This window comes from Solanum pennellii, chromosome 3, assembly GCF_001406875.1.
Source record: "Solanum pennellii chromosome 3, SPENNV200".
NCBI classification, from domain to species: Eukaryota; Viridiplantae; Streptophyta; class Magnoliopsida; order Solanales; family Solanaceae; genus Solanum; species Solanum pennellii.
Genome location: NC_028639.1, coordinates 41,709,037 through 41,714,681, shown reverse-complemented (window position 1 = coordinate 41,714,681; position 5,645 = coordinate 41,709,037).

Genomic DNA, 5,645 nt, shown 5'->3' with positions numbered 1-5,645 from the left:
TATATATATATATATATACATATATGTGGGAGGTTACGTGTATTTGTTTTGGGTGAAACATATGTGGGAGGTCTAAAACTTGTTAAGGGTTGTATTTACGTTGGAAACGTCCTGGTACGACTTCTAAAGGGCCCTGCAAAAGGCCCCACAACAAGGACCCAAGGATGGTCGAGACACTGCCCTGGCAGTGTCAATTGACGGACCAAACGACGGCCAATTGCTCAACCAACGGGCCGTTGGTGAGGTCTCATCGTTGGATACTTAGATTGGGCAGGTCTATAACCAAAATTTGGGTAAGGACCAATCAAAAGAAGCAAAAGGACGGCCAGTCGATTGACCAACGGCCAGTCGATTGGGTCCGTCGATGTTAGCTTGTAACTGCTGCCTTGCGTCTGTTTTATTTAAGGTGCGAATGGTAAATTCACCCCATGTCTTAACCTCAGTCTAATAGGTTTATTTATCTACTTTTGGGTGTATAAAAGGGATCAAACACGTGAACAATTCATTCCAAATCCTTTCCCATGAAATTGAACTTTTCCCTCCAAAAATATTCTCCCTAGAAACCACCATTTTTGGTGAAGCTCAAGAACAGCTTGGCGCTTGGATTTCCATGGATGAATCATCAAGTTTTAGAGGTTTTAAACTAGACAAAGGTATGGTGATCCTTCATCTCTAAGTAACCTTTCACTTGGAGAGTTCTTCCCAAAATTTTCAAAGAAGATTTTATGATCAATCTTTCAATTTTTCAATCTAGCCATGGGTTCTATCTAAAAAAAAGTTTTAAATGGTTAAATCATGATGAATTGATGCTAATATATTGGTCTGAACGTGATTTTATTCCAATTGCATTATGAACCCATGCTCCTTCCTTAAATCTATTAAGCCTTCCATGGGCTTTATGATCATGACTTGTTAATGGTTGAATTGTGATTTTCTTATGTTGAATTATCTATCTACTGTAATTTACATTAATTGATTGTGAATTGATGATGAAGGATCCATGAGGATCAATGTATCAAGAATTCAACATGACTAGTATATGATCTATGTATTCATTGTAAGGTTGGCTTTATGTCGATTGTTAAAAGACCTTGGATTATGTTATGTTGCTTGTAGCCACTGTTTTAGGTTATATAATGATTGAATTATGGATAGGAATCTCGTATGATCAAAGTAAAAAATGATTGGCATTAATTGATCTATTTCTTCTAATGTATCGATTGATAATACTATATATGTGATGTGATCCATATTTTTATATTATGTGAAGAATGATTTCTTTGAGTGATGGTCTAATTAGCTACTGCCTAACACGTACATTATTGTTAAAATATGATTGATGATCAAGTCCTTAGAGAATCAATAGTACAGGCTAATTCCTCTATATTCTAGTGAATTAATAAGACTAATGCCTATGTTAGAAGCTTGATCTTGAAGTGCTTTAAGTATGATTTTGATATGCTAAGTATATATTTAGCCAGTGCCCTAGGTTGATAAGATTAATAAAATATGACATATAATTCATGCAAGTGAAATTGGTTAATGGTCTATGTTCATCTAACTTCTAGTATGTTAATGTATTGTACAAGTTGTAGTATGACCTTATTGTAGCTTATACTTGAATTCATGTATAATTAAATGTATTTTTAGCTACTTCCCTATTATGAATTGTTTATAAACAAGGTGTATTGATCAATGATGATCAAAGGATGAGAAATTGGTAAGAATGCTTATCTCCTCCACTTTTCAATGTTAATGTAGTTGATGAAGCCTTGTATGGCAATGTGTGGTATGTTCCACTTCTGGAGGAGGTGTTTATTTTATTGTTGTTATATATGTGTTGACCATGGATTTGAAGGCAAATTAACAAACATATGAACATGTGCTTGTGATGATACTATGAGAAGTTTATGTAATGCCCCAAGACGAACTAAGGTTAACTAGAGCCTCTTGAGTGCTACTTGAGGTAATTTTGTTTTAAAATGGAGCTACATTAGTGTTCTTAGGCAGTGTGTGATGTTTGGTTAAGTTTGGAGGTCAAACGTCCAAGAACGTCTATGACGTTCGGAAGGTGTGCCTTAGATAGCACTTGTGTGTCTTGAGGTGTTGGAGTGAGTTTTATATGTTCGTTTCGCTTGAAACTTGCGTGGGATGTTACAAAGACCTATATGACTTTGTTTAGGGGGTTAACGTTTTGTTACGACCCCACCTAAGACCCACAAAGGGCCCTAGAGAAAGGTCCCAAGTCTTGGACCAAAATTGCGTTGGAAGTGTCCACCAACGAAGGCAATGACGGCCACTGGTCCAACCAATGGCCCGTCGTCTTGCTCCGTCGGTTGGACCTGCAAGGTTGGTTAATCAGGATCCATGTGAGGGGTTCAAACAATGTAAATTATCTGCCAAGGCTTGGGGTGTTTGGTAAATTCACCCCAAGTCTTTTAGGACCCTAAGACATTAGTTTTAGCGTTTATTAGGTATATTAAAATGTTCTAAACCCTAAGACCTAATATTAGACCCCTCTTCCTAAAACCCAAAACCCCTCTCTCTTAGAATTTTCTCTCAAGTCTCCATGAAAGCTAGAAGTCAAGAAATGCTAGGAGGGGTGTTGTTGGTTGTTTCTTAATCAAAAATCATTTCTTTTTCTTCAATATGAGGTATGGTATCCATACTTGAACTCTCTTACATTCAAGGAGTCCCTTCAAACTAATTTTCAAAAGGGATTTTCAACCTTAGTTTCTACTATCTTCAACTCTAAATATGGGTCTTGCATGAAAATTTTTCTAATGAATTAATAATGGTATTTATAATGTTAGTTGATGATTTTAAGGTTAAAACTTCAATGCAATCATGTTAAAGCTTTTCATTTAATGTTGGATTAAGAAATGGGTTAAATGAGCATGAAATGGTAGTCTTTGAGCTTTGGTTTCTTATTGTTGTTATTGTTGTTTATCTACTGCCCAAAGGGCTTTATTATGGAGAAATATTGAGAAAGGTTATGGGTGATGAAAGCTTGAATTAAAGAGTAATGTCGGGATTCCATGTCCAGCTCTCATGGTTTATGTCGGTTAAGCTAACCCCCCACAAAAAAATTGATTGAACTAAGTCTTCTAAAAGAACATAAAACTTCGGGTAGGTGGTGGTATGGGACGTTATCTACTCATTGCACTAGGTAGGACCTTCCGAAAGGGAAGACTTGGTGTCAAACCTTCTAAAAGAATGTACCACTTAGGGTAGGTTATGGTATGGGACGCTATCTACCCATTGCACTAAGTAGGCGTTCCGAGATGGAAGACTTTGGTGGTTTGTTGGGTGTCTTTTAATGTCTTTTCATTGAGTGAGGGTCTTATTTCTCCCGAGTTGAGTAAGCCGAAAGGCGTAGTCTTGAGGATCGCGTTGGTGTGTGTTGAAGGAGGCATATGCATACTTCCTTTATGTCTTACATTAGTAAGTCTTGGGATAATCCCGAGGTAGGGAAACTCTTACGGAAAATGAGTTCACATTCTCTTTCGCTTTGCCGTGGAAGTTCACCCATTTAGAATATGATAATTCGTTGTGAATGCTTTAAATGATTCATTGTTAAAGTTCATATAAGTTCACTGAAATATTAGTTTTGAGTACACTGTAATATTTTTGGAAGTTACTGTAAATGCCTCTTTTTGGCTAAAATTACGTGAGTTCTTCTTTAAGTGTTAAATGATGTTTCTCATGTTGATTTGCTTCTAAAATCATGAATGTTATACTTAATTTGCATGAAATATTATTTTACTAAAATGTCCCTTTTCTCATGATTTTTCATATGCCATGTTTAGTACATTATTTGTACTAACCCCATACTTTTCTATACTATCTAAGTATAGGTTTGGAAGCAAGGTTGAAGTGTAGAAAGCAAAGCTTGGGAAGGTTCCTCTCAAGACCAAGTGTGTCCTCATATATATTCGAGGGCATAATTCCTATCTTCTTAGTTTCCTTATGTTAAGACTTATTATGTATCTCTTTCCAATGTAAAGGGTCGTGTCCCTAAGTTAATTATGTCGTGTGTCAAGTTGGCTTGTGACGATAATATTTCTTAAGTATTTATGAAAGACTTCCTTTTTTATTTAATTTAGTCGTGAAAAGTTTTAATTCCACACTACTTTTCATGCCTTATGTAATGAACGATAGCTAAGGGCTTGTTCAAGACCCCAAAGGGTCAAGTACGCCGGGTCACAAAATGAAGGTTCTCCTTAACTTCTAGGGGGTGCTTTTGGGTCGTAAAAGTCTTGGTATCAGAGCCAGGTTTAGGGAAATAGTTTAAGGTCTAAAAGTCTCACAAGTCACGTCTAGTAATATCTTCGTCATTGGTGTGAGTCGCGACACATCCATGGACAAGAGGTTAGAGTTTCACTTTCTTCACTACTCTTGAATCGTGCCGTAGAACTTAACTCCATAAGGCTTCTCTCTCTTATGTTTCCCTTGTCCGGTGGTCTTCTAGGTGTGATTACTTGGAAGGGAGATGTTTCTAAGTTTGAGGGAGAGAAAAGGTGAGTTTTGATGCTATGATGGTTTTGCGGCTAGAATAGTAGAGGTGAAGGTTAGTTTTGAAAAAAAATTGTGATGTGATGCCACTTACGACTAGGTGTGATTTATGAGATTGGGAGTGATGTGATGAGAAATTTTGTGGTGATGTAGATCTAAGCATGGTAAGAATGATAATGATTGAACAATGTTTCTTTGATATAAAATTAATTATCTTGTGATTTTGTTCAATGATGGTAGAAATGCTTTAAAGTGTAAATTTGAGGAATGTTGTAAGAATGTGGAGATTTTGTAGTAGTAGAGGGCAACCCTCTTCTGTGGTTAATGTTTCAATAGTCATTATTTTGATTTTGTGGATGTTGTGGTGTAGCCTTTCACTAAGGAGGAAATGTGGTATGAATACCTAGTGAGGAAGTTTTGTTCCATGACATTGAGTTATGTGGTGCCTAAGAGTTGAATGAAGTCATGTTTAAGAGAGTTTCTTTAGTCTTGGATCACAAAAAGGGAAGTGTTATGATTAACTTCTAAGATTGATGTTTAATCTTGATGTGCATGAATTGAGGGTAGTGTGAGTTCCTACCTTGTGAGAGGCATAATGGTTCTTTGAAGTATGAGACCTTGAATATGGCTTTACCCTAAGTGGGGGAGAATGAATGTTGAGAAAAATTGCATGTAAGGTACTTAGTCCAAAAGAATCCTCTAGGGTCACTAAGTGAGAGTTGTAGTATGGGATGCTACTCTGACATTGCACTTAGTGAAACTTACCAAGTCTCTTTGGAGTAAGTTAGTGTTGTCTTGTCCCTCATAGTGTATAGACATCTTGTTAAAGTTGCTTGAATGTTGCATTATAGAAATTTTAAGCATGTGACACAGTGAAGTTTTGAAGTCACTGTAAAGGACTCCAAATTTTTGAGTTGCATTTTTCATGAATTATGATTTTAATGTGTTATAATATGAATTTATATGTTATTATACTTCATATGATCATGTCTTCTTGATGAATTGCTCAAAGAATGAAATTTTGAAATTTTTAAGCATCGTGGCAGTGAATACACTGAATGCTCACTGTGAAATTTCTAATTTTTAAAGAAAATTATTTTTTCTTTGATTGAAGTTCATTGTGTGAAAAA